The sequence below is a fragment of the Erinaceus europaeus genome, chromosome 17 (assembly GCF_950295315.1).
Source record: "Erinaceus europaeus chromosome 17, mEriEur2.1, whole genome shotgun sequence".
Classification (NCBI taxonomy): Eukaryota; Metazoa; Chordata; class Mammalia; order Eulipotyphla; family Erinaceidae; genus Erinaceus; species Erinaceus europaeus.
This window is the reverse complement of record NC_080178.1, coordinates 28,357,842-28,373,079: the sequence shown is the minus strand read 5'-3', so window position 1 is coordinate 28,373,079 and position 15,238 is coordinate 28,357,842. Positions and strand designations below refer to the sequence as shown.

General features: G+C 40.7%; 1 protein-coding gene and 1 non-coding gene across 4 annotated transcripts in view; one reads left to right on the top strand and one right to left on the bottom strand.

Moving 5' to 3' along the window:
- KIAA1549L (KIAA1549 like) overlaps positions 1 to 15,238 on the top strand; it is a 414,360-nt gene that overhangs the window by 230,316 nt on the left and 168,806 nt on the right. The gene's annotated exons all lie outside the window — the stretch shown is intronic.
- On the bottom strand, positions 4,345 to 4,560 carry LOC132534106 (small nucleolar RNA U3). The gene has a single exon (XR_009545790.1). It is a non-coding gene; the product is annotated as a small nucleolar RNA U3 (small nucleolar RNA).

The following is a 15,238-nucleotide window of genomic DNA, read 5'->3' as shown; positions in this document are numbered from 1 at the left end:
GGAAGAAATCAAAATGTTTCAAGAATTCAATGAAAATGAAGACACAAGCTATCAAAATATTTGGGACACATCTAAGGCAGTCCTAAGAGGGAAGTTCATAGCTATACAAACACACATTAGGAAACAAGAAAAAGCACAAATAAACAGCCTGATTGCACATCTTAAAGGCCTAGAAGAAGAAGAACAAAGGAACCGTAAAGCAACCAGAAGGACAGAAATCACTAAAATTAGGGCAGAAATAAATAACATTGAGAATAAGAAAACCATACAAAAGATCAACGAAAGTAAAACTTGGTTCTTTGAAAGAGTGAACAAAATCGACAAACCTTTAGCCAGACTCACAAAACAAAAAAGGGAGAAGACCCAAATTAATCGGATACTAAATGAAAAAGGAGTTATCACAACAGACCCTGCAGAAATTCAACATATCATGCGAGGCTTCTATGAACGACTATATGCCACCAAGCTAAAGAACCTGTAAGAAAAGGATGATTTCCTAGATACCTACCAACTTCCAAAACTAAAGAGGAAGTGGATAACATGAACAGGACCATCACAACTAATGAAATTGAAACAGTTATCAAAAATCTCCCCAAAAATAAAAGTCCTGGACCAGACGGTTTTACAGATGAATTCTACAAAACCTTCAAAGAAGAACTAAAACCTCTACTTTTAAAAGTCTTCCAGAAGATTGAAGACACTGGAATACTCCCTGCCAGCTTCTATGAAGCCAACATCACTCTGATACCAAAAGCAGACAGGGACACAACCAAAAAAGAAAACTATAGACCAATGTCTCTGATGAACATAGTTGCGAAAATATTGAACAAAATTCTAACCAACCAGATACAGCAGTATATCAAAAAGATTGTTCATCATCACCAAGTGGGGTTTATCCTAGGCATGCAAGGTTGGTTTAATATACGTAAATCAATCAATGTGATCCACCACATCAACAAAAGCAAGACCAAAAACCACATGGTCATATCAATAGATGCAGGGAAAGCCTTTGACAAAATACAACATCCCTTTATAATAAAAACACTACAAAAAATGGGAATAGATGGAAAATTCTTGAAGATAGTGGAGTCTATATATAGCAAACCTACAGCCAACATTATACTCAATGGTGAAAAACTGGAAGCATTTCCCCTCAGATCAGGTACTAGACAGGGCTGCCCACTATCACCATTACTATTCAACATAGTGTTGGAAGTTCTTGCCATAGCAATCAGGCAGGAGCAAGGAATTAAAGGGATACAGATTGGAAGAGAAGAAGTCAAACTCTCCTTATTTGCAGATGACATGATAGTATACATGGAAAAACCTAAGGAGTCCAGCAAGAAGCTTTTGGAAATCATCAGGCAATACAGTAAGGTGTCAGGCTACAAGATTAACATTCAGAAGTCAGTGGCATTCCTCTATGCAAACACTAAGTTAGAAGAAATTGAAATCCAGAAATCAATTTAGGCACACATTGTAAAAGTCTAGCTTCATTAATAGGAATAGCACTATTTTAGAATCTGTCAATTCAGATTCTGATTTTTTTTTGTTTGTATTTTTTATTTTCCTTTATTGGGGGATTAATGTTTTACAGTCACCAGTAAATACATTACTTTGTACATGCATAACATTTCTCAGTTTTCCACATAGTACAATCCCCACTAGGTCCTCTGTCATCCTTTTCCAGGACCCATACTAAAGTAAGTCATTCTTGTAGATAATCCAAATTGTATTCAACCAAGAGCTTGGACTATAGATAGAGTATTTATTGACCTGTGGAGAGAGTCTTTGCTTCTAAGAGTTTCTACTATTGGTACTAGAACCTTGCTGTACAGATTCTAATTTTTAAAAGTTTATTAAACTTGCTCTAAAGTAGAAAATGAAATATTTACTCTAATTTGCAAACCCTTAAGAAGCACTAAAACTAAAAAACAAATAAAAACCAATATGTTCACAAAAAAAAACAAAACAATCTTTACTTATAGTTTATCTGCCCTGGGTGTTTATATGTAAGGTTATAGCAAAATAGCATATTGCTGATGCTTATGGCTAGACCAACCTGAACACTCCTGATCTCAAGATATAATTTCCATGTAAACATGTGTGTGTGTGTGTGTGTGTGTGTATAATTTTTTTAAATTTATTTTGAACCAGATCACTGTTCTGCTCAGCTCTAGTTTATGGTGCTGCAGAACCTGGGACCTTGAAGTCTCAGGGTCATGAAAGGTTTTTTGCATAACCATTATGCTGTTTCCCTTACCCTAGTATTTTATTTTAAATTTTCTTTTAAAAAATTAAAAAATAAAAGAGGAATTGTTTAAGGGGGGGGAAGGATACATTTTGTAACTTTATGAGAATCATAACTAACATTTCTTACTTATATTCCAGAATGCAGTTTCAAATACTCTACATGGGTGAAAGCTAATAACTCTCAAAACAGCTTGTGAGACAAAGATTCTTTGTCTTCATCTTAGAGATGAGGAAATAGGCACAGAGTATGTAACTTGCCAAGGTTTATACAACTGGAACAAGAAGATCAGGTACTGAGCTCAGTTATTCTGGCTCCAGAATCTACATGTTTACCTGTGATATTTGATCACTTTCCTGGAGATGATTACAGCTTATTATTCTAATAATAGAGTGACCCGTAGAAAGCATTTAGTATGTATTTATGAGGTGCTCATAGGTGAACTATAGATGCAATATACTAAAAAAGAAAAAGTAATGTGGTCTGGGAGGTGGTGAAGTGGATATAGAAAGCATTGGATTCTCAGGCATGAGGTCCTGAGTTCACTCCCTGGCAGGACATGTACCAGAGTGATGTCTGCTCTTTTGTGCTCTCTCTCTCTCTCCTCCTATCTTCATGAATAAATATTTAAAAAAAAAAAAAGTAACCAAATTCCCTCTTAGTCTGTGAACAGTTTTTTTATGGTGACTATTAGAAGGAGGCAGGGCACAGGAACTTTGGTAATGGGTGTGGAGAGTTGTGCGCACACAGATAGGTGTGAAACTAAAGCTGAGTGTATGTGTGTATAGATATGTATTTTTATTATTTATATTATTTTGCCAGAGCACTGCTCAGCTCTAGCTTATGGTAGGGGATTGAATCTGGGACTTTGGAGCCTCAATCATGAAAGCTTCTTTGCATAACCATTATGCTATCTACCCCCATCCCATCTTAAATTATAAGAAATCACATATCTATTTGCAGGGTAAATGATTAAGTGAATGATCAAAGGGAGCTGACTAATACTAAAAGGAAAGGAAAAAAATAATTTATTTATTTATTTATTTTTAAATATTTATTCTCTTTTGTTGCCCTTGTTTTATTGTTGTGGTTATTGATGTCATCGTTGTTGGATAGGACAGAGAGCAATGGAGAGAGGAGGGGAAGACAGAGAGGGGGAGAGAAAGATAGATACCTGCTTCACCACTTGTGAAGCGACTCCCCCTGCAGGTGGGGAGCCGGGGCTTGAACCGGGATACCTGCGCAGGTCCTTGCGCTTTGCGCCACGTGCGCTTAACCCGCTGTGCTACCGCCGGGCTCCCTTATTTATTTATTTTTACCAGAGCTGTGGTTTATGGTGGTGTGAAGGATTGAACCTGGGACTTTGGAGCCTCAAGTGTGAGTGTCTCTTTGCATAACCCTCCACCCAAAAATAATTGATTTTAAAAATATAGTTGTGGAAATAATGACACCATAATTGTGGTACTATCACTTGGAAGTGGCTTGCACACATCCACCCTACCCCACCTCGCTCCAGCCTCCAGCTTCCAGCCCCTGCGGAGACATTTACAATGTATGATTTTTTTCTTTCTTTTTCTTTTTTTCCCTCTAGGGTAATTGCTGGGGTTCAGTGCCTGTACTAGGAATCTACTGCTCCTGGTGGCCATCTTTTTTCCATTGTTGTTGTTGCTGGATAGGAGAGAGAGAAATTAAGACAGGTGGGAAAGACAGAGGAGAGAAAGACAGACACTTGGAGAGCTGTTTCACTGCTTACAAAATCGTGTCCCCCCCTCCCCCCAGCGAAGGTGGGGAGCTGGGGAATCGAATCTGGATCCTTCCACTTTGTGCCATGTATGCTTAACCCACTGCTACCTGCGGCTCGGAAGGTCCCAGGTTCAATCCGGCTCCCCACCTGCAGGTGAGCCTGTGAAGCAGGTCTCAGATCTTTTTCCTTTCCCTCCTGTCTCTGTCTTCCCTGCTTCTCTCCATTTCTCTCTGTCCTATCCAACAATGATGATGACATCAACAACAATAATAACCGTAACAGTAAAAAAAAAAAAAAGACAACAAAAGGGAATAAGAAAGTAACAAACTTATATTATGCTATGGAAGAAACCACTCAGAAGGCATTCTCTCCCTCTAGCCCTCCATATAAGGAGAGCAGAACGATCATCAATAGCAAAAGGCAGTTGCAAGAAGCAATACCTAGAGCCAACTTCACGCTCAGAAGAGAATGCTATATCTCCTCCTCGTGGGTTCGGGTGCCCTACACATTCAGAGGAACTTCTCTAGTAAGAAACTATAGAAATGATCCCTGAAAGTATAGTCTTAGTGTTAGCACTAGTGTGGCTGTTGGGTCTTTGATACTAGCACACTTTTCACCGATGGTGAAATAGTTTCCACAATTCTGATTCTGTTGCTAGAAGAAAAAGATACTTTGTAACTCAGTATTTTACCAGTTATCGCCCATAAATATACCTTTTTAATTTAACAACACATTTTAATGTTTTAAATGGAAAAGTAATTTAAAAGAACCCGGCGACATTCGCGCTTAATTAACATAATGTAGAATGTAGCCAATCACAGTCCATCTTTAAAGCTGGTGTTTTGTTCTAGCAAAGCAGCCACGCCCCAGAAAGCCTGTGAGTCTACTTTTGCTAGAGAAACTCGAGCTGTTTACTAGTCATTGCGCTTGCGCTGATAAATTGGCAAGAAAGAATATGAGATTAAAGAAATTGAAATAAAGAGAAATTGTCTTAGTTATAGTGGAGTGGGGAAATCAACTTCATTTTTAAACCTGTTTCGGTGAAGGACTTGAAAGCAATAAACTTTTTTTTTTTTTTTTTTTGGTTTAAGAAAATAGCCATGAAAGAGCTTTGGAAGTTAAAATGCTGCTGTCTAAGCAATAAATAGAACCTCTGTTTGCTGGCATCACTTCAGGGAATGGCAATTTGATTCTATTAGCTGGCACATTTGGTTTTAAAAAGCCCCAAGAGAAATCTTCAGCAAGAAAGTCCTAGGCACCCAACTTCAGAACCCTTGTGTGTGTGGGGGGGGAGTGTGTGTGTGGGGGGGGAAGCAGCTTCAGAACAGCGATGACAAGTCCTTTTCTTTGACCTTCTTTGATCTTCTGGGAATTGAAGCCTGACAGGTTCCAGGGATTTAAAGCTGTGCTAAGTAATGCTTGCCCAAGCAGCACCAGTGAGAGCAAGAGAGCGCCAGCCTCAAAACTCCGGAGAAAGAGGCAGCTTCCTAGAGAATTTCATTCCGTTGTCCCTCTGAAAGGATGGAGAATGATGGAGTCTATTCTTGTCTCGGAGGTAGAGGAAGACTTCGTATGTGCATAAAGCAGAAATCTCTGGAAACCTAGTCACGGAGTCATATTTGACTATAGGTAACTCAGGTGTGATTTTGACCAAGCCAGTAGTACTTAGTCTCCCCAGCTCCAGTTTTCTTGCCTATGCAATGGGTGTGAAAGTTTTTATCTTCTTCTTCACAGATGCTGTGAAGAACAATGTAGGGTTAGGCTATGGAAATGATCTTGAAATGATTAGTGCATAGACGTGTTAGATCATGACAGTACATGTCCTGCCAGCATTCCTAATTTCTGGTTGTGTGGTTCCTCTGAGCAAGACTGAGTGTCTTTTCTGCCTGTCTTGGACTGAGCACATAATGAAAGCAATACCAGTAACTGAAAGCTTTTCAGAGCACTAAGCATTATTTTCAAGCCTGTGCATGTATCACATCTTTGTCATACTTAAAACAACTTCGTGAGGCCCTTTGTGCAATTGGTTTTAATTTTTTAAGTTCAATTTTATTTTACTTTTATTTGATAGGACAGAAAGAAAGTGAGAGGGCAGGAGGAAATAGAGAGCGAAAGAGAAAGACACCTGTAGCACAGCTTCACCACATATGAAGCTTCCCCCTGTAGTGTTAGATGTGCTCAACTGGGTTCACCACCTTCTGGCCCCTTTTGGTTCTGTTTTTACAGGTGAGGAAACTGAGGCACAGAAAAGTTAAGTTACTTGTCCAAGGTCACACAGCTAGCACATGGAGGTATGGGGTTTGAATTCTAGCAGGCTGGGAGGGGCGGTAGCACAACGGTTTAAGCGCACATGGCTCAAAGCGCAAGGACCAGCATAAGGATCCCGGTTCCAGCCCCCAGCTCCCCACCTGCAGGGGGGGGTCGCTTTACAGGCGGTGAAGCAGGTCTGCAGGTTTCTATCTTTCTCTCCCCCTCTTTATCTTCCCTTATTCTCTCCATTTCTCTCTGTCCTATCCAACAATGACAGTAACAGCAACAAAATAATAACAACAACAACTGGTAAACAACAAGGGCAACAAAATGGAAAAAATAGCCTCCAGGAGCAGTGGAGTTGTAGTGCAGGCACGGGGCCCCAGCAATAACCCTTGAGGCAAAAAAAAAAAAAAAAAGAGAGAGAGAGAGAGAGAGAATTTAGCAGTCTGACTATAGGGCCTGATAGAAAGTGGCAAGTGTTTTCTCTGACTTGAGAAGGAGGGGGTTGGGATATTTATCAATGCTTACTAATTGGTTAATTCGTTATACTTTAAGAAATTAATTAAGTTTGATTAGTTAATTGATTATGTTTTCTTTAAGTAGTGCAAGTAAAAAAGCCTGCTGGTAGGCAGTGAGAGAAACAAAATAACCTCTTGCCCATGGCTGGAAATATAAAAAATATAAATATAAAATTAAAAAAAACCTGTTGCCCATGGCTGGAAATACAGTTGCATATATACCTGCCCTGGAGCTGTGTGCTCTGTGTCTATAGCTGCACCATTTACCAAAGCCAAAATATGGAAGCAACCTAAAAAGCCCATTGACAGGTGACTGTAAAGAAAAGTAATGGTGTAGGTATATTCTATGTTGTACTTCCACTCCATTAAAAAGATGACACTGAGTCATTAAGGATAAAATGGATGGAACTGGTGGTGAGTATGCTGAGCAAAACAAAGAATTGAACGCTCCAAATGGTTCCACTCATAGGTGGAGTTTAAATAACTAAAACAAATGAATTTTCAAGGAAAAAAAAGTAATCAAGGGTGGGGGAAATAGCATAGTGGTGATGCAAACAGACTCTCATCCCTGAGGCTCTGAGAGGTCCCAGGTTTAATCCCTGGTACCGCCATAAACCAGTGTTGAGCAGTGCTCTGGTAAAAAAAAAAAAAAAAGTCACCCTTAGATGATATGGAAATTGTAGTGGTTATCTGAGAGAGTAGGAAAAGGAATAGGCAGGCTGGGAGGAGAAGGGCTGCATACACATATATCTATAGGTATGAAACTATAATCCTAAAATCTTGTACCATTGTAAACAGATGTTATTTTTATTTGGGGGGTAGAGGGATAGAGGCAGAGAGAACTAGAGAAGAAAGAGGACGCTAAAGAGGGAGAGAGAGACACCTTCAACCTTGCTTCACTGATCTTAAAGCTTCTACCCCTGCGGGGGAGGGGGGGAAGCCAGGGGTTTGAACCAAGTTTTTTTTTTAAATTTTTTGTATTATCTTTATTTATTTATTGGATATAGAAATCCAGAAATTTAGAGGGAAGGGAATGATAGAGAGGGAGATAGAGAGACAACTGCACCACTGCTTCATCACTCGCAAAGCTTTCCCCTTGCAGGTGGGGACTGGGGGCTTGAACCTAGGTCATTGCACATAGTAACATGTGTGCTCAACCAGGTACTCAGCCACCCGGCCTCTGAACCAAGTTCTTGAGCATGGTAATATGTGCAGTCTGCTGAGTGTGCTGCTCACTAGCCCCTTAAATCAGTTTTTAAAATAATAAAAATAAATAAACGGACTGGTGCCAACTGGGATAGGGCTGCTACTGTGACTGCATTACAGGAATAAACTATTTTGTTTTAAGGACATATTCCTGATTTGGAATAATAAGCCCTTTGAGCAAGAAAGGAGAATATTCTTCTTTTTGTTTTTAGATTTATTTATGTATTTTCTTAGTTTTATTTATTTATTATTGGATAGATACAGAGAGAACTTGAGAAAGAAGGAGGAGGAGATAGAGAGGGAGAGAGACAGAGAGACACCTACAACCCTCATGAAGCAGGTGGGGACCAGGGGCTTGAACTTAAGTCCTTGCACACTGTAATGTGAGCACTTAACCAGGTATGCCACAGTGTGGCCCCAGAGAATATTCCTTATATAGCAGACTATGATGGCTTTGGGAATTCTGTGGGGTCACTGATTGGGATCTGAATGAGAACATTAGGGGGACTGTCACAACCCTATGGCCTCAAAAGAGAGACTCAAGAGTGCAGGAAATATACAGGGGAACCTGACTGGATCAGTTGGTTTGCCTGGTAGGGATTATTTGAACATGACAGCCTCACAGCCCAGGTCTGACTCTTACATACAAGCATCAGAATGATAAACTAGCAGTGCTAACCTGAACATTATAGTGTATTTTTAGTCAGTGACAGACTCTATGCATCCAAACCTGGCTAAGAATTTTTTTCAGTCTTTGTATGCTTCACTGTGTTAATGATAAGCTATGTTTAGTTTCCTCTTTTAGTTCAAGTCTAAGTTTAGCTTTCATGGGACTCTGAAAATCTGCAAAGCATACAGAGCATTTGATACAGCACCTATGTGCATGCTTGTCCCAGCTCACCCAGTGTGTGCAGGCAAGTTATACTCAAGTCTGATATTCTTTTTTTTATTATTCCCTTTGTTGCCCTTGTTGTTTTATTGCTGTGGTTATTGATGCTGTCGTTGTTAGATAGGACAGAGAGAAATGGAGAGAGGAGGTGAAGACAGAGAGGGAGAGAGAAAGACAGACACCTGCAGACCTGGTTTACTGCTTGTGAAGTGACTCCACTGCAGTTGGGGAACTGGGGGCTCGAACCAGGATCCTTATGCCGGTCCTTGTGCTTTGCGCCACCTGCGCTTAACCCCACTGAGCTACAGCCCGACTCCCAAGTCTGATATTCTAACAGTTGTGACTAACACTTTTTTTTTAACTTATTTTATTTCATTTCATTTTATTTTACCAGAGCACTGTTCAGCTCTGGCTTATGATGGTATGGGGGATTGAACGTGGGGCTTTGGAGCCTCAGGCATGAGAGTCTGTTTGCATAACCATTATGCTATCTACCCTCTGCAACTAACACTTTTTTTTTTAACTGTCATTAGCATTATTGCTGGGGCTTAGTGCCTGCATGTTGAATCCACTACTCCTGGCAGCCACTTTCCCTTTCTTCCTCCCCCCCTTCTTTCTTTAATAGGACAGATAGAAGTTGAGAGGAATAGAGAAAGAAAGACACTTGCAGGGGATTGGGCGGTAGCACGCTGGGTTAAGTGCACATAGCAAGAAGTGCAAAGACCCACTCAAAAATCCCAGTTCTCTTATGGTTTTTGTCAGTGTTTCCTTTTTATAAATAAAAGTTAAAAAAAAAAATCCCATTTCGGGAGTCAGGCGGTAGTGCATGGGGTTAAACACATGTGGCTCAAAGTGCAAGGACTGGTGCAAGGATCCTAGTTCAAGCCCGGCTCCCCACCTGCAGGGGAATCCCTTCACAGGCAGTGAAGCAGGTCTGCAGGTGTCTATCCCTCCCCCTCTCTGTCTTCCCCTCCTCTCTCCATTTCTCTCTGTCCTATCTAACAATGACGACATCAGTAACAACAACAGTAACTACAACAACAATAAACAAGGGTAACAAGGGAAAATAAATAAATATTTAAAAAATCCCATTTCGAGCTCCTGACTCCCCACCTGAAGGTGAGTTGCTTCTCAAGTGGTGAAGCAGGTCTTCAGGTGTCCAACTTTCTCTCTTCCTCTCTATCTTCCCTCTCCTCTCTCAATTTCTCTCTGTCCTATCCAATAAAAAGTGGAAAAAATGGCCTCCGGGAGCATGGATTTGTAGTGCTAGAACTGGGTCTCCCTGATAACTCTGGAGGACAAAACACAACAACAAAACACCTTCAGACCTGCTTTACCACTTATGAATTCCCCCCCTGCAAGTGGGAGCAGGGACTTGAACCCCAGGATCCTCATGTAGGTGTGTTTCTCCCCCTGCCCCCCCCCCCCGCCAACTTAACACTCTTCTAAAGCTTAGAGAATCATGTTTGTTTGTTTGTTTGTTTGTTTTTAATCAGTATTATTTACATTATTCATTACTAGGCATTGAATTTGGGGTGGTTGTAACTGGACTGAACTGGACACAGAGTTTTGTTTTCTTTCTTTCTTTCTTTCTTTCTTTCTTTCTTTCTTTCTTTCTTTCTTTCTTTCTTTTTATAAAAAGGAAACCTTAACTAAACCATAGAATAAGAGAGGTATAGCTCCACACAGTTCCCACCACCAGATCTCTGTATCCCATCCCCTCCCCTGATAGCTTTCTATTCTTTAACCCTCTGGGAGTATGGACCCAAGGTCATTGTGGGATGCAGAAGGTGGAAGGTTTGGCTTCTGTAATTGCTTCCCCGGTAAACATAGGCATTGACAGGGCAATCCATACTCCCAGCTTGTCTCTCTCTTTCCCTAGTGGGTTCTTTGTTTTTTTTAACTGAGCTCAAACAAGATTAGTTAAAAATGTTTGTGTGTGTGTGTCAGTTAGTTGTCTACTGAGCAATTTGTATGATGATGCTCTAATGCTTGTTACTTTGAGAAGGGAAGAGATGCTGTATTTAAACTTTCTGTTGTTTTAAAGATCTTTATCTTGTTTGCTTTCACTAATTTCATCTACCTTATATTTATATTATATAAAGTATATTATACTTTATATAATTTTCATCTATAATTTTCTGTCTGTCTTGATCCAGGGCCTCTTTAAAGTTGATATCCTCTTAGCTATTTCTCTTTAAAGCTCTTTAGCTACCAGCTGCTGTGTGAGAAATATTGTTCATGGGTGGGGGAGATTGCATAGTGGTTATGCAAAGAGACTCTCATGCCTGAGGGTCCCAGTTGTCAGGATCAATCCCCCATACCACCAGAAGCCAGAGTTGGGAAGTGTTCTAGCAAAAAAAAAAAAAAAGAAAGAAAGAAAGAAAGAAAGAAAGAAAGAAAGAAAGAAAGAAAGAAAGAAAGAAAGAAGGAAAAGCAAAAAAAACCCCTGTCCAAACAGAAGGTAGTTGTTGACATGTGCTTAGAGTAGATGATATTTGACTGAAACAGGGTGACTCAGTGGGGACTAGAACTGTCTGGAGGCTTCATTCACTTGTCTAGTGGCTGGGCTGGTTTGACTGGGAATCCTGACTCAGCGGGAACTATTGGCTGAAGGACACCCCCCCCCCCCCCCTTGCGGTTTAGGCTGCTTACAGAGCAGTGACTGGGCTCCAGGAGGGAGAATGTGGGAGCACATGAAGAGCAAACATTCCAAGAAGTCATGGACTTCACAAGGTTGAATTATCATCCAACACCCACTCCTCCTTTCTGGTTGCAAGGTTTTTGTGAAGGAGTTTTTGAATCTCTTATTGAAAGCAAAAACTCTCCTGTCTGCATTCTTTTGTTTGTTTGTTACAAGGCTATTGATTTGAAATGAGATTAATTTGGTAATTTGAAACACTATAGAATCCATAAGCTGAACCACTGAATCTACTTCAGTGAGCACAAAATAAGAAATGCTACCTAGATCTTCCTTGACATGTGAGTAATAAAATGGTTTCTAAAATGTTTCTGGAAAACACCAAAACTTAAAACCATATTTTATGGATGTTATATTCATCCATGTAAGTACCACCTATATAGGTAACCAGACTAAACTGAATGAAAACTATGAAACTGAGTTTATCTAGGAGATAAGTATCGTGAACAGGGAGAATTGAAGCATGGAAGCAGTATCAACTGTCCATACAAAATTGCAGTTGGGAATAAGTAACAGACACACAATTTTCTTTTTATTTAGATATGTATATATATATATGTATATATATACATATATATATGTATATATATACATATATATATTATATCTTTTTTAATTTATTGGATAGAGACATCAAGAAGGAAAGGGGTGATAGGGAGAGAGACAGAGAGACACCTGCAGCACTGCTTCACCACTCGCAAATCTTTCCCCCTGCAGGTGGGGACTGGGGGCTCGAACCTGGTTCCTTGAGCATTGTAATATGAGTGCTCAACTAGGTGTGCTACTACCCGGCCCCCCTTTTTATTTTCTTTGTTGGGGGGTTAAAGCTTTAAAGTGACAGTAAGTATAATAGTTTGTGCATGCATAACATTTCTGTTTTCCACATAACAACACAACCCCCATTAGGTCCTCTGCCACCATGAGAAACACAATTTTCATTGCAAACCATGAGTTAAGTTGCCAAGGAGTACAGACTTGCTGTTCTGATAAAATACTGTGGCAGACTTTGGTGTCTGATAGCTGTATATACATCTTGCCACTTGTTTCTGTGTAAAGTGAATTTCAGATAACAGACCAGGAAGAGATTTGAGTTTTACAATTAAAACATCAGTAATTCTGATCTGCTCATTAGGACACAGGGGGCTGAAATCCCCTATGAAGATAATTTTTCCCATAAAGGGTTGGTTGACTTATAGCCAGTTGTATTCTGCAGATGACTTAAGGACAATTTCTTGGGTATCTGTAAGACCCAATAATGGGGAATTTGAAAAACAAGAAAACTTAGGATTAGAAAGGACTTTTATGTTAACTAATGTAGAGTAAAAGATATCCCCTGCTATTATGTTTTCCAAGGCTTTTTCTACAGTTTTTTTTTTATTAAGTAACATTTATTTATTTATTTTAAAAATATTTTTACTTATATATTATTGGATAGAGACAGAAACTGGGAGGGGAGATAGAGAAGGAAAGAGACAGAGAGACACCTGCAGCACTGCTTCACCACTCATGAAGCTTTCCCCCTGCAGGTGGGGACCAGAGGCTTGAACCCGGGTTCTTGTGCACTGTAATGTGTGCATTTAACCAGGTGCACCACTGCTTGGCTCTGTAACATCTATTTACTAAGTAGCACTGGTTACATCATTAAGAGAAATTGAGAGGGGAGAGGAAGAGAGAGGGAGAAAGAGACAGACACCTGCATCCCTGCTTCACCATTTGTGAAACTTTCCCTCTGTAGGTGGAGACCAGGGGCTCGAACCTGGGTCTTTACACATTGTAATCTGTGCACTTAACCAGGTGCGCCACCACCTGGCCCCACCACAGTACCCTCTTTAGTTAAACAAATGAACAAGGGAGTCGGGCGGTAGCGCAGCGGGTTAAGCGCAGGTGGCTGGCGCAAAGCACAAGGACTGGCATGAGGATCTGGGTTCGAGCCCTCGGCTCCCCACCTGCAAAGGAGTCTCAGATGGTGAAGCAGGTCTTCAGGTGTCTATCTTTCTCTCCTCCTCTCTGTCTTCCCCTCCTCTCTCCATTTCTCTCTGTCCTATCCAACAACATCAAAAACAACAATAACTACAACAATAAAAAACAAGGGAAACAAAAGGGAATAAATAAATATAAAAAATTAAAAAACAAACAAAAACCTGAAGGGCTGATTATGATTATGCAAAATGACTTTCATGCCTGAAACTCTAAAATCCCAGGTTCAATCTCCCAAACCAGCATAAACTAGAGTTGAGCAGTGCTCTAGTTTAAAAAAAAAAAAAATCATTCATTCATTCATTAAAAAAAAAAAAAAAGCAAACAACCACAGGGGCTGAGACAGTTCATTTGTTTAGTGCATTAAAAATAATAATAATAAAAAATGGCTCACCTTGGGAAGGTGCTTGCTTTGCTATGCATGCAACCTGGCACGCAGGTCACTGAGGGAACTTTTGGTGGTCTAACTCCCCTCCCTCCCTCATTTCCCTCCCTTCCTTCCTCTCTCCCTCCCTTTCTTCCTTTCTTCCTTCCTTCCATCCTTCCTCCCTTCCTCCCTCCCTCCCTCCCTTCCTTCTTCCCTTCCTTCTTCCCTCTCTTCTTCCCTCCCTCCCTCCCTTCCTTCCTCCCTCCCTTCCTCCCTCCCTTCCTCCCTCCCTCCTTCCTCCCTTCCTTCCCAGAGCACTGCTTAGCTCTGGTTTGTGGTGGTGCTAGGGATTAAACCTAGGAGCTCAGTGCCTCAGGCTTGAAAATTATTTGCATAACCATGATGCTATCTCCCCAGCTCTTTTCTGCCTCTTTCTATCAGGAAAAAGTTGCCCTGAGCAGTAAAGCCCCAGCATTGACAATAAGCAAAATATATCATTAAATAAACAAAAGTGAAAGTAGAAATCACCTGTTTAGTGCTTTTTCAGTTTGAGAAACTCTTCCTTCCATCTGCATGATTTTGTCTGCTCTTCTGGCAGCCCAATGGGGTATTTACTGCTCTGCTGTCCCCACGTCATGTAGCAGTGACCCAAAGACTCACAGAGTCCAGAGGGACCATGCAGATCCAGAGGTTCTGACCTCAAGGCTTTCCCTGTTTGTTTCTATTGTTGTGGGGTCGGCAAAGAAGACAACTGGAGACCAAGGTCCAAATTTTGAAAGTCTTTATTTCCTGGCTGGGGACTTTCTCCCAGTCAAAAATGTGGGTGCAGAGAACAGCCTCAGCCCTTGTTATACAACTGTTTATAAAGGCAAAAACCCTAACTTTTGCAAGAAAGCAGGGTACAGAAGCAAATACAGGCAATGATTTTTGCAACTCCCCCTTTTGACCCTCCACACCTTCTTTTCTGAGATAGCCACACTCTCGCTACACCTTCTTTCTTAAGGGTATTTCGTAAGTGTACTGTGCACTCTAGTGAGCCAAGAATTTTCCTGGAGCTGACTGGTACTGGCAGGGTCTCCAGGAGGGCAAGATGGAGCACCTCAGGTCAAGCCCTTACACTGCCAAAGTGGTTTTAATTGTTTCCTGAATAATGATGGAGAAAGTTCTAGAAGTACTGGTGCTATGATATCCTTCTGTCTTTGTCTCTGTCAGAAGGAGTCGATCTAGTGTGCCAAAGCCCTTTCTTTTTAATTTGACATTATTTTAGAGCCTTAACCTCCTGCAGTTTCATCAGCACCAACATCATCACAGAACCATAAAAGGGGGGGACCA